The sequence below is a fragment of the Hemitrygon akajei genome, chromosome 11 (assembly GCF_048418815.1).
Source record: "Hemitrygon akajei chromosome 11, sHemAka1.3, whole genome shotgun sequence".
Lineage (NCBI taxonomy): Eukaryota > Metazoa > Chordata > Chondrichthyes > Myliobatiformes > Dasyatidae > Hemitrygon > Hemitrygon akajei.
The window spans coordinates 87,162,964-87,177,262 of record NC_133134.1 but is presented as its reverse complement, the minus strand read 5'-3'; the positions used below and the strand labels follow the sequence as shown (position 1 = coordinate 87,177,262).

Here is a 14,299-nt window from a genome sequence, read left to right as displayed (position 1 = left end):
CTCGGCAAAGGATGGCCAGGAAACTGATAAAGAAAACGGAAGACAGACCCTGAGAGTGTGCTAACGAGAAAGATAAAGTGGAATGCAGGATGTCCATGAATATGCGAAAGGCTGACGAGAGCAAATGTCGGACTTGGATTACGAAACTGCAGAGGAATTAAACAGAATTATTGAGTCACACAAGCATTTCGGCCCTACATCTCCATGCTGGCCCAGATGCTCCAGCAAAGCTAGTCCCGCTTACCGGAATTTGGCCCATACCTCTCCTATCCATGTACTTAAGTGTTCTCTAAAATGTTGTTAATGTGCCACTTCTGGCAGCTCGTTCCATGCTCTGACCACCCTCTGGGTGAAGCAGTTGCCCCCCAGGTTCCTTTTAAATCTCTGCCCTCTCACCTTAAACCTGTGCCCTGTAGTTCTCGACTCCTCGACCACTCATTCAGATGGGTGTTGTTGGCAAGCCCGCCACCTACTGCCCCTCCTTCTGCCTCTGGACATTAGCAGCAGATTGCACCATTTCTTAGCAGCGTGCAGGCAGAAGCCACATGGCCCTTGTATCTACGTCCATCCCAGAGGAATGACTGTTATTCCCCTCCATGGATACTGTCTAACTTGCTGAGTTCCTCCCACATTTTGTGTGTGTTATTCTGGAGGAACAATCTGCCCAGTCCCACACTCACTCTCCTTATTTCATAAGAACATAAGAAATAGGAGCAGGAGTAGGCCATCCGGCCCATCGAGCCATTCTATAAGATCATGGCTGATCTGTCCATAAACTCAGCTCCTTTTCCCCACAACCCTTAATTCCCCGACTATGTAAAAATCTATCTAACTGTATCTTAAATATATTTAGTGAAGAAGCCTCAACTGCTTCCCTGGGCTGAGAATTGCACAGATTCACCACTCTCTGGGAAAAACAGTTTTTCCTCATCTCCGTCGTAAATCTTCTCCCCTGAATCTTGAGGCAATGTCCCTTAGTTCTAGTCTCTCCCACCAATGGAAACAACTTTCCTATTTCTGTCTTATCTATCCCTTTCAAAATTCTGTATGTTTCTATAAGATCCCCTCTCATTCTTCTGAATTCCAGACAGTATAGTCCCAGGCAACTTAATCTCTCCTCATAGGTTAACCTCTTCATCTCTGGAATCAATCGGGTGAACCTCCTCTGCATCGCCTCCAAAGCCAGTATATCCTTCCTCAAGTATGGAGACCAGAACTGCACACAGTTCTCCAGGTGCGGCCTCAGCAGTACCCTGTATAGTTGCAGCATGACCTCCCTGCTCTTGAATTCAATCCCTCTAGCAATGAAGGCCAACATTCCATTTGCCTTCTTAATAACCTGTTGTACCTGCAAACCCCAAATCCCTGTGATTTATTTCATCCACATCCCCACCAACTCCTCCTGGATTGTACCTCTCACCCACTCGCCGGGAGTGGGGGTAAAATTACAGCAGCCAATTTGCCAACTGACCCCACACGTCATTGGGACGTGGGGGAGAATCGGAGCACCCATGCAATCACAGGGAGAACGTGCAAACTCTAATGAACTTTCACAGAGATGCTGTTGAAAGTGTTGCATCATGGTGTGGTACAGCAGGTACAAAAACTCACAGGTAGTAGTGAGCTATGCGGACACATATCTCCCCACTGTATCTACCATCCATCATCGAAATCCCCACCATCCGGGCCGTCCCATCTTCGCACAGCTCCCATCAGGCACGAGGCACAGAAGCTGAATTCCCACACCACCAGGTTCAAGAGCAGCTACTTCCCTTCAACCATCGGTCCTTGAACCAAGCGGAACAACCCCATTTACTACCTCAGTACAGAAACACAATTACCTACTCTACAATGGTCTTTTTGTGTTCTGATTGTGTTCCTTCTTGTGTATGATTTATACTGCTTTGTGAATGTTCCTTATCTGATAATGCACACACACACACACACACCCCCGCCCCCCCGAACCCGGGTTTCTGGGGCCGCCCGTTTAAGTCACTGGGTGGCCAGACAGGGGAAAGGATGACCAGAGGAGTATTTATGACAATGGACACTTTCAGGGTCTGCGTTACCTATTATACGAATCTTCACACAACCATGGCACAGCCATACCTACCCTGCACAAAGCTAGACAGCGGAACCAAGCCAGTGGACGTGGAAACACTCAGCGGGTTGGACAGCATCTATGGAGGGAAATATTGAGGAAAATTACGACAGGAAAACCAGATGCCTAAATCTGCAGCAAAAAACAAATAGATGCAGGACTCAGCAGGTCAGATAGCATCTGTGGAGAGAAACAGACAGTCGATATTTCGGGTCGAATGCTTCTTCTGGATCCCAAACGTACAGCACATTACAGGCCCTTCGGCCCACAATGTTGTGCCGGCCATGTAACCTACTCTAGAGATTTCCTAGAATTGGCATAGCCCTCTGTTTTTCTAAGGTCCATGCATCTATCTAAGCGACTCTTAAAAGACCCTATTGTAGCTGCAAAGACCCGATTGTATGAACGTCAACTGTTCATCTCCCTCCTTCTGTTACCGAACCCGTTGAGATTCTCCAGTAGTTTGTTTGTTTTTTTGTTGACATAACAACAGAACCGGCTGTTCCCACCATAAATCAGAAGTTATGGGAAGAGTTTGGATAAACTGGTTTCTGTGGAGCGAAGGGGGTGAGGATGACCTGATAGAATTATTATCACGTGGAATTTGTTGATAGGTACAAGACAAAGAGTTAGCACGCTACAATAAAAATACATGGCGCAAAGGGGAATAGTGTAAGGTTACGTTGATGGGTTCGTAGACTGTTCAGAGATGTGATGGCGAAGGGGGAGATGCTGTCCCTAAAACATTGACGCAAACACGAGGAAATCTGCAGATGCTGGAAATTCAAGCAACACGCACAAAATGCTGGTGGAACACAGCAGGCCAGGCAGCATCTGTAGGGAGAAGCGCTGTCGACGTTTCGGGCCGAGACCCTTCGTCAGGACTTGGCCTGAAACGTCGACTATAGATGCTGCCTGGCCTGCTGCGTTCCACCTAAAACATTGACTTTGGGTCTTCAGATTCCAGGAGGCTCCCTGGTCGGAGTAATGAGAAGAAAGCACGTCCCAAATGGGGAGGTTCCTAAATGATGGATGCCGCCTTCTTGAAATATCGTCTTTTGAAAATGTCCTCGATGGGGGCAGATGATGAGAGGCATAAACAGATCAGATAGTCGGTGTCTTTTTCTATCGGTGGAGGTATAACAAACAAGAAGACACATACACAGGTGGGAGGAGGGAGACTTAAAGGGGATCAGAGGGGCAATTTTTCTAAACACAGAGAATGGTTGATATCTTGAATATCCTGAAGGCTGCCAGAGGAGATGGTGGAATCAGATAGTCACAAAATTTAAGAGCATTTAGACAGTTAAATAGGCAAGGTGTAGAAGGATACGGTCCTAAATGTGGGCGAAAGTAGATGAACAAAAACGTCAGCACGGACAGAGTGGGCCGAAGGGCCTGTAACACTCTGACTCTGGGCTGTAACACCCGAAAGAGGGTGCAATTGCGGGGGCAGCGAGCTCGTGGGTGGAACGGGGCGGAATGAGTGAGCGGGGATGGTCACGTGGGATGCCACCCGACATGACAGGAACTATACCAGGAGGTATATAGAGTTTAGCTCAGAGAGGGCGGTGGTTGGTGAGTGGAATCCAGGACTACAGAGTTCGGGTAATCATTCTAGAGGAAGGAAAGGACACCATTGTCGGAGCGAACTGAGGGCAGCGCAAATCGAAGAATGGCGGCCACAGCTCACTCCTGTCCAACATCACACGGTTTTTGGACACTGGCACATCACAGCATTAAGCTCCCTCTAAACCGTCCCATCACACACTCCCGGGGTCAGACACAGAGTGAAACTCCCTCTACACCGTCCCATCACACACTCCCGGGGTCAGACACAGGGTGAAACTCCCTCCACACTGTCCCAGCACACACTCCCGAGGTCAGACACAGGGTGAAGCTCCATCCACACTGTCCCATCACACACTCCCGGGGTCAGACACAGGGTGAAGCCCCCTCTAAACTGTCCTAACACACACTCCCGGGGTCAGACACAGCGTTAAGCCCCCTCTAAACCGTCCTATCACACACTCCCGGGGTCAGACACAGCATTAAGCCCCCTCTAAGCCGTCCCATCACACACTCCCGGGGTCAGACACAGCATTAAGCCTCCTCTAAACCGTCCCATCACACACTCCCGGGGTCAGACACAGCATTAAGCCCCCTCTAAACCGTCCCATTACACACTCCCGGGGTCAGACACAGCGTTAAGCCCCCTCAAAACCGTCCCATCAAACACTCCCGGGGTCAGACACAGGGTGAAGCTCCCTCCACACTGTCCCATCACACACTCCCGGGGTCAGACACAGGGTGAAGCCCCCTCTAAACTGTCCTAACACACACTCCCAAGTCGAAACACCCTCGACAATAAAAATAAATTGTGCAAAAGTGAAACTGCCTCGACATTGTCCGATTACACACTTCTGGGATTAGAGTGAAGCTCCTCCTAAGCATCGTCCCATCACACCCTCGCGGGATCTGAATCAACGTGAAGCTCCCTCCACACCGTCCCATCACACACTCCCGGGGTCAGACACAGTGTGAAACTCCCTCCACACCGTCCCATCACACACTCCCAGGGTCAGACACAGAGTGAAACTCCCTCGACACTGTCCCATCACACACTCCCGGGGTCAGACACAGAGTGAAGCTCCCTCTACACTGTCCTATCACACACTCCTGGGGTCAGACACAGAGTGAAGCTCCCTCTACACCGTCCCATCACACACTCCCGGGGTCAGACACAGAGTGAAACTCCCTCCATACCGTCCCATCACACACTCCCAGGGTCAGACACAGAGTGAATCTCCCTCCACACCGTCCCATCACACACTCCCGGGGTCAGACACAGGGTGAAACTTCCTCTACACTGTCCCATCACACACTCCCGGGGTCAGACACAGGGTGAAATTGCTTTCACACTGTCCAATCACACACTCCCGGGGTCAGACACAGAGTGAAACTCCCTCCACACCGTCCCATAACACACTCCCGGGGTCAGACACAGGGTGAAACTCCCTCCGCACCGTCCCATCACACACTCCCGGGGTCAGACACAGAGTGAAGCTCCCTCTACACCGTCCCATCACACACTCCCGGAGTCAGACACAGAGTGAAACTCCCTCTACACCGTCCTATCACACACTCCCGGGGTCAGACACAGAGTGACGCTCCCTCTACACCATTCCCTCACACACTCCCGGGGTCAGGTGAAGGGTGAAGGTCCTTCCACAGTCCCATCTCACATTTCCAGGCCAGATATAGGATGAAGCTCACTCTACACCAGTGGTTCCCAACGTGGGGCATACGCCCCACAGGGGGGTAATTTGATTTTTAAGGGGGGCAATTCGAGAATGAGTTATTAACGGTGAATTTTTTCTAGTAAGTCTGTGTGAGTATGAGTGTGTGTGCGAGTTAATACATATGTGTATATACAGTATGCATACATAAAAATACTTGTGTGTATGTACATGTGTAATTGCGTATGTACTGTATATATAGTGTATCACCATCATTACAACCATCAAATGGCTTTCATAATTAAATTAATGAATTGACTGATGTAGGAAGGAACGAATGAACATGTCCAAACGCGTAAGAAACTCGTACGAGGTCGCGCCAATGCTGCTTTTTGCAGTAGCTTTCGGTTCTTGGTGGTGTGAAGGTGTGTACATTGCGTCCTCTCTTTTAAACGGTGTATCTGTCTTTGCTGTAGAAACGAATCGGCATTGTTTTATTTATTTATTATTATTATTATTTTAATATCACTCAATGTTCTTTTTTTTACAATTTCTTAGTAATTTCTTCCTCAGAACTTTAACAGTCCTTTGGTTCTTTTATTTTTCTCTTTCATGAATGCCATGTTCTTTGGAAGCTTGTTTACACCAAGTTAATGGTCTCTTAGGCTTCCTCCAGGTGAATAGGAGTTCACTTTTTGAATAATAAGAATTATGTATCACCACAGGGGGCATCAGGATTTTAGAGGTGATTAGGTGGGGCATGGCCAAAAAAAGGTTGGGAACCACTGCTCTACACAGTCCCATCACTTTCCTGTACCGACCCTCCCCCGCTCTGTCTCAGATGATCTCCCCCGGCCTCTCACGCTCTGACATCGCAGAGGCCGCCCCCATTCCTGTCTGTGGCGCCTTGCGGCCAGTGTGTGGTTTCGGAGAGCCCAGCATCTGGAACTCATTGGCGCACACATCCTGGGGGGTGGGGGGAGTGATGTTCGGAATTACAGAGGATTTCTTCACAGGCGAAATTGGAAGTGTCCGACCCTCTGATTTCTCCGTTGGTAGCTGAGCCGAGAAACTCTGGGAATCAGTGCTGGACGATGGCTGGTGTGATCCGTCTGCGGTAGTAAGGACGTGAGCGTCCCCGGTACGGGTGTGAAGTGACCTCTGGCGAACTGTTGTTGTGTCCAGTGTGTTGTGGGATCTCCAGCGGACAGTCGGCCAACTTCTCACAATACGGAAATAATCCCTTCAGCCCCGCTATTCTATGCTGACTAAGATGTCCATCCAAGCTAGTCCCATTTGCTCGTGTTTGGCCAATGTCCGTAAAGTTGTGGTGGCCTATGATGTTGTGAACTTGGATGACCCAGAGGCAGGAAAGGCTGCGGAGTGTGCCGGGCTACAGATGTTTCATAAAGGACAGTGAGGGTGGCAAAAGGGGAGGGGTGTGGCACTGCTTATCAGGGATAGTATCACGGCTGCAGAAACGGAGGGAGCCATGGGGAGATGGCTACTGACTCATTGTAGGTGGAAGTCAGAAACAGGAAGGAGGCAATAACTCTACAGGGTGTATTTTTATAGACACCCCTCCCCTCCCCAATAGTAACAGAGACACTGAGGAGCAGACAGGGAGGCAGATTCTGGAATGGTGCAATAATAATAGGGTTGTTGTGATGGGTGATTTTAACTTTCCTAATATTGACCGGCATCTTCTTAGAGCATGGGGTGGAGTTTGTTAGGTGTGTCCAGGAAGGTTTCCTGACGCAATAGCCGATAGAGGAGAGGCCATACTTGATCAGGTATCGGGAAATGAATCTGGTCAGGTGTCAGACCTCTCAGTGGGAGAACATTTTGAAGGTAGTGACCACAACTCTATCTCCTTTACCCTAGCGCTGGGGAGGGATAGGAGCAGACAATTTGGGAAACCATTTAATTGGGGTCGGGGGAAATATGACGCTCTTAGGCAGGAACTTGGGAGCATAAATTGGGAGCAGATGTTCTCAGAAATGCACGGCAGAAATGTGGCAAATGTTCGGGGAACATTTCGCCTGTGTATAAATGTTCAGGCACTTCAGGGAACACTTGTATGGAGTTCTGCATTATTATGTTCCATTGAGGCAGGGAAAGGATGTTAGGGTAAAAGAACCATGGTGTACAAAGGATGTAGAAAATCTAGTTAAGAAGAAAAGAAAAACTTATGAACGGTTCAAGAAAATAGGTACTGATAGAGCTCTAGAAAATTACAAGATTGTTAGAAAGGAGTTTAAGAATAGAATTAGGAGAGCCAGAAGGGATCATGAGAAGGCCTTGGCAAGCAGGATTAAGGAAAACCCCAAGGCATTCTACAAGTATGTAAAGAGCAAGCGGATAAGTCGTGTGAGAATAGGACGAATCAGGAGTGAGAGTGGAAACATGTGCACAGAGTCGGAGGAGGTAGCAGAGATGCTTAATGATATTTTGCTTTAGTATTCACCAGTGAAAAGAACCTTGGCAATTGTGGGCAGACTGAAACGCTTGAGTGTATAGACATTAAGAGGATGTGATGGAGCTTTTGAAAGGTATTAAGTTAGATAAGTCACTAGGACTGGGCGAGATATACCGCAGGCTACTGTGGGAAATGAGGAAGGAGATGGCTGAGCCTCTGGCAATGATCAGTAAGGACGGGAGAAGTTTCAGAGGATTGGAATGTTGCAGAAGTTGTTCCTTCGTTCAAGAAAGGGAGCAGAAATACCACCAGAAAGTATAGACCAGTGAGTCTTACTTCAGTGGTGGACAAGTTGTTGGAGAAGATCCTGAGAGGTAGGATTTATGAGCATTTAGAAAGATATAATCTGCTTAGGGATAGTCAACTCAACTTTGTCAAGGACAGGACATGCCTCACGAGCCTGACTGAATTCTCTGAGGGTGTAACAAACATTGATTAAGGTGGAGCAGTGGTTGTAGTGTACGTGGATTTCAAAAAGGTATTTGATAAGGTTCCCCATGTGAGGCTCATTCAGAAAGTAATGAGGCATGGGATCCAGAATTGGCTTGCCCACAGAAGGCAAAGGGTTGTTGTAGATGGTTTGTTTTCTGCATGGAGGTTGGTGACCAGTGGTGTTCCACAGGAATCTGTTCTGGGATCCCTCCTCTTTGTGATTTTTATAAATGACTTGGATGAAGAGGTAGAAGGGTGGGTTAGCAAATGTGTTGATGACACAAAAGTTGGGGGTCTTGTGGATAGTCTGGAGGATTGTCAGAGGTTACAGAGTGACATCGATAAATAAACAGAACTGGGCTAAGAAGTGGCAGATGGCGTCCAACCCAGATAAGTGTGAAGTGGTTCATTTCAGTAGGTCAAATTTGAAGACACAAAGACAAGAGTGTGTGTGGTAAGACTCTTGGCTGTGTGGAGGATCTGAGAGATCTTGGAGTTCATGTCTATAGGACACTCAAAGCTGCTGCGCAGGTTGACAGTGTTGTTAAGAAGGTGTATGGTGTGTTGGCATTCATCAACCATGGGATTGAGTTCAAGAGCCAAGAGGTAATGTTATAGCTGTATAAGTCCATGGTCAGACCCACTTGGAGTACTGTGTTCAGTTCTGGTCACCTCACTACAGGAAGGATGTAAATACTATAGAGAGAGTGCAGAGGAGATTTACAAGGATGTTGCCTGGATTGGAGAGCATGCCTTATCAGAATAGGCTCAGTGAACTTGGCCTTTTCTCCTTGGAGCAACGGAGGATGAGAGGTGACCTGATAGAGGTGTCTCAGATGATGAGAGGCATTGGTAGTGTGGATAGTCAGAGGCTTTTTCCTAGGGTTGAAATGACTAACACGAGAGGGCATAGTTTTAAGGTGCTTGGAAGTAGGTACAGAGGGATGCCAGAGGTAAGATTTTCACAGAGAGAGTGGTGGGTGCATGGAATGCATTACCAGTGAAGGTGGTAGAGGTGAATACAATAGGGTCTTTGAAGGGATTCTTAGATAGGTACATGGAGCTCAGAAAATGAAGGGCTATCCGTTAAGGAAATTCCAGGCAGTTTCTAGAGTAGGTTACGTGGTTGGCACAGCATTGTGGGCAGAAGGGTCTGTAACGTGCTGTAGATTTCTATGTTTTCTGTGAGTCTAAACCTTTCCTATCAATGTACCAGTCCATGTGGCTTTTAAATGCCACTAATGTATCCGTTTCAACCACTTCTTCTGGCAGCTCGTTCCGTACATTGAACACTCTCTGGGTGAAAAAGTTGCCACTCTGGTCCTTATTAGTTATCCCCCTCTTGCCTTAAAACTGTGCCCTCTGGTACTTGACTTGCCAACCCAGGATAAAGACTGTGAGTTTTCACCCTGTCTATGCCGCTCATGATTTTAGACACATCTGTAAGGTCACCCCTCAATCTCCTATGCCCTAAGTCCCAACCTGTCCCTGGCGACCTCGCAACAGCCTGGTAACTCACCCCTCCATCCTTCCAGTTTACTGATGCCTTTCCTTTAAAAGCGGGGCCAGGACTATGTACTGGTCTCCAGGGATGGCCTCACCAGTACCCGGTACACTTACTGCCCCGTGACAACTGGTAGTCCCGAGTTTGTCCTCAGACGGTGTGACCCAGTAGGTGGTTATGGGAACGGATACTGCTGGGGCTCAAGAGATCACAGATCAGGGGGTCACAAGTGATGAGTGTAAGAATTCAAGGGTGTCACAGGTCAGGGTAGCCACTGGTCACGGTAGTCACCGGTCGGAGAGAGCCACAGGTCAAATGGTGACAAACGTGAGGGTATCAAAAGTCACGTGGTAGAAGATCAGGGGTTCGCAGATCGAGGGTCACAGGTCAGGATGTCATACAGTTCAGGCACATAAGGGTGCAGAGAATGGGGGGATGTGAACACGCAGAAGGCTTAGTTTAGTTAGGTGTTTATTTACTAGCTCGGCACGACACGAAGGGCCGAAGGGCCGTTCCGTGCTAGTCCAGTTCTCAGAAGCATAAACCACACACCGCTTTTTTTTTGCTTTCCAACAGTGATCAAACGGCGTTAACTGTACAACGCTGCTGCCGTTCCCCTGCCTCCCGTCTGCCACCGTATCGCAAATGAGATGCAGGGGAGTACAGTATTCCGTTTCACCAGGAATTAATAACCACTGTCAGCCGATCCAGGGATTGCGAGTTCAAACCCTGCCGTGGGAGTCGGAGAACATGCGCACAGTTTGCAAAACATTGAAATAAAACCTGATCTTCATTAAAATTAAACTGGCGGATTATTGTGCTGCTGGTTCCTCGCGATTCTCTACAGAAGCCATGACCTGGTCTTGAGAACGGAATTTTGTGTCTGGTTATATTCTTCGCCATCCCTCTACTACAGGCAAGTGACACCACACACACGGAGTTAAATCAGCAGCAGATTACAAGCAAAGTCCCCGGTAGTTTGGTATATCAGTCGCACAGCACGGAAACAGACTGTTCGGCGCAACCCGTCCAAGCCGACAGTGTACCAGTCCGTATACCTCTAAACCTTTCCTATCCGTGTACCTGTCCGTATCCCTCTAAACCTTTCCTATCCGTGTACCTGTCCGTATCCCTCTAAACCTTTCCTATCCGTGTACCTGTCCGTATCCCTCTAAACCTTTCCTATCCGTGTACCTGTCCGTATCCCTCTAAACCTTTCCTATCCGTGTACCTGTCCATATCCCTCTAAACCTTTCCTATCCGTGTACCTGTCCGTATCCCTCTAAACCTTTCCTATCCGTGTACCTGTCCATATCCCTCTAAACCTTTCCTATCCGTGCACCTGTCCGTATCCCTCTAAACCTTTCCTATCCGTGTACCTGTCCGTATCCCTCTGAACCTTTCCTATCCGTGTACCTGTCCGTATCCCTCTGAACCTTTCCTATCCGTGTACCTGTCCTTATCCCTCTAAAGTTTTCCTATCCGTGTACCTGTCCGTATCCCTCTAAACCTTTCCTATCCGTGTACCTCCCTGTATCCCTCTGAACCTTTCCTATCCGTGTACCTCTCCGTATCCCTCAAAACCTTTCCTATCCGTGTACCATTCCATATCCCTCTAAACCTTTCCTATCCATGTACCTGACCGTATCCCTCTAAACCTTTCCTATCCGTGTACCTGTCCAGATCCCTCTAAACTTTTCCTATCCGTGTACCTGTCCGTATCCCTCTAAACATTTCCTATCCGTGTACCATTCCATATGCCTCTAAACCTTTCCTATCCATGTACCTGTCCGTATCCCTGTAAACCTTTCCTATCTGTGTACCTGTCCGTATCCCTCTAAACCTTTCCTATCCGTATCCCTCTAAACCTTTCCTATCCATGTACCTGTCCGTATCCCTGTAAACCTTTCCTATCTGTGTACCTGTCCGTATCCCTCTAAACCTTTCCTATCCGTATCCCTCTAAACCTTTCCTATCCTTGTACCTGAGGGATGGGCGATAAGTGCTGGCACTGTGGGATGTGTGATAAATGCTGGCACTGAGGGATTAGTGATAAATGCTGGCACTGAGGGATGAGTGATAAATGCTGGCACTGAGGGATGGGTGATAAATGCTGACACTGAGGAATGTGTGATAAATGCTGGCACTGAGGGATGGGTGATAAATGCTGACACTGTGGGATGGGTGATAAATGCTGGCACTGAGGGATGAGTGATAAATGCTGGCACTGAGGGATGGGTGATAAATGCTGGCACTGAGGGATGAGAGATAAATGCTGGCACTGAGGGATGGGTGATAAATGCTGACACTGAGGAATGTGTGATAAATGCTGGCACTGAGGGATGGGTGATAAATGCTGACACTGAGGGATGGGTGATAAATGCTGGCACTGAGGGATGAGTGATAAATGCTGGCACTGAGGGATGGGTGATAAATGCTGGCACTGTGGGATGGGTGATAAATGCTGGCACTGAGGGATGGGTGATAAATGCTGGCACTGAGGGATGAGTGATAAATGCTGGCACTGTGGAATGTGTGATAAATGCTGGCACTGAGGAATGGGTGATAAATGCTGGCACTGAGGGATGGGTGATAAATGCTGACACTGAGGGATGAGTGATAAATGCTGACACTGAGGGATGGGTGATAAATGCTGACACTGTGGGATGGGTGATAAATGCTGACACTGAGGGATGGGTGATAAATGCTGACACTGTGGGATGGGTGATAAATGCTGGCACTGAGGGATGGGTGATAAATGCTGACACTGAGGGATGGGTGATAAATGCTGGCACTGTGGGATGTGTGATAAATGCTGGCACTGAGGGATGGGTGATAAATGCTGACACTGAGGGATGTGTGATAAATGCTGACACTGAGGGATGGGTGATAAATGCTGGCACTGTGGGATGTGTGATAAATGCTGGCACTGTGGGATGGGTGATAAATGCTGGCACTGAGGGATGGGTGATAAGTGCTGGCACTGAGGGATGGGTGATAAATGCTGGCACTGAGGGATGAGTGATAAATGCTGACACTGTGGGATGGGTGATAAATGCTGACACTGTGGGATGGGTGATAAATGCTGGCACTGAGGGATGGGTGATAAATGCTGGCACTGAGGGATGGGTGATAAATGCTGGCACTGTGGGATGTGTGATAAGTGCTGGCACTGAGGGATGAGTGATAAATGCTGGCACTGAGGGATGGGCGATAAATGCTGACACTGTGGGATGGGTGATAAATGCTGGCACTGAGGGATGAGTGATAAATGCTGGCACTGTGGGATGGGTGATAAATGCTGGCACTGTGGGATGAGTGATAAATGCTGACACTGTGGGATGGGTGATAAATGCTGGCACTGAGGGATGGGTGATAAATGCTGGCACTGAGGGATGGGTGATAAATGCTGGCACTGTGGGATGTGTGATAAGTGCTGGCACTGAGGGATGAGTGATAAATGCTGGCACTGAGGGATGGGCGATAAATGCTGACACTGTGGGATGGGTGATAAATGCTGGCACTGAGGGATGAGTGATAAATGCTGGCACTGTGGGATGGGTGATAAATGCTGGCACTGTGGGATGAGTGATAAATGCTGACACTGTGGGATGGGTGATAAATGCTGACACTGAGGGATGGGTGATAAATGCTGGCACTGTGGGATGGGTGATAAATGCTGGCACTGAGGGATGGGTGATAAGTGCTGGCACTGAGGGATGAGTGATAAATGCTGGCACTGTGGGATGAGTGATAAATGCTGACACTGTGGGATGGGTGATAAATGCTGGCACTGTGGGATGGGTGATAAATGCTGGCACTGAGGGATGAGTGATAAATGCTGACACTGTGGGATGGGTGATAAATGCTGGCACTGAGGGATGTGTGATAAATGCTGGCACTGAGGGATGAGTGATAAGTGCTGGCACTGTGGGATGGGTGATAAATGCTGACACTGTGGGATGGGTGATAAATGCTGGCACTGAGGGATGAGTGATAAATGCTGGCACTGAGGGATGAGTGATAAGTGCTGGCACTGTGGGATGGGTGATAAATGCTGGCACTGAGGGATGGGTGATAAATGCTGGCACTGAGGGATGAGTGATAAATGCTGACACTGTGGGATGGGTGATAAATGCTGACACTGTGGGATGGGTGATAAATGCTGACACTGAGGGATGAGTGATAAATGCTGACACTGTGGGATGGGTGATAAATGCTGGCACTGAGGGATGGGTGATAAATGCTGGCACTGAGGGATGTGTGATAAATGCTGGCACTGAGGGATGAGTGATAAGTGCTGGCACTGAGGGATGGGTGATAAATGCTGACACTGAGGGATGGGTGATAAATGCTGACACTGAGGGATGGGTGATAAATGCTGACACTGAGGGATGGGTGATAAATGCTGGCACTGAGGGATGAGTGATAAATGCTGGCACTGAGGGATGGGTGATAAATGCTGACACTGAGGGATGGGTGATAAATGCTGGCACTGAGGGATGAGTGATAAATGCTGACACTGAGGGATGGGTGATAAATGC

The 14,299-nt window shown here is 48.4% G+C and overlaps 1 protein-coding gene across 7 annotated transcripts in view; it reads right to left on the bottom strand.

Moving 5' to 3' along the window:
• The window catches only part of LOC140735816 (uncharacterized), a 160,174-nt gene that overhangs the window by 117,056 nt on the left and 28,819 nt on the right, over positions 1–14,299 (bottom strand). For all 7 annotated transcript variants that reach the window (XM_073061328.1, XM_073061325.1, XM_073061323.1 and 4 more), the window contains exon 2: positions 2,114–2,180. The gene's annotated coding sequence lies outside the window, so the exon portion shown is untranslated. The remainder of the gene's footprint in view (positions 1–2,113; positions 2,181–14,299) is intronic.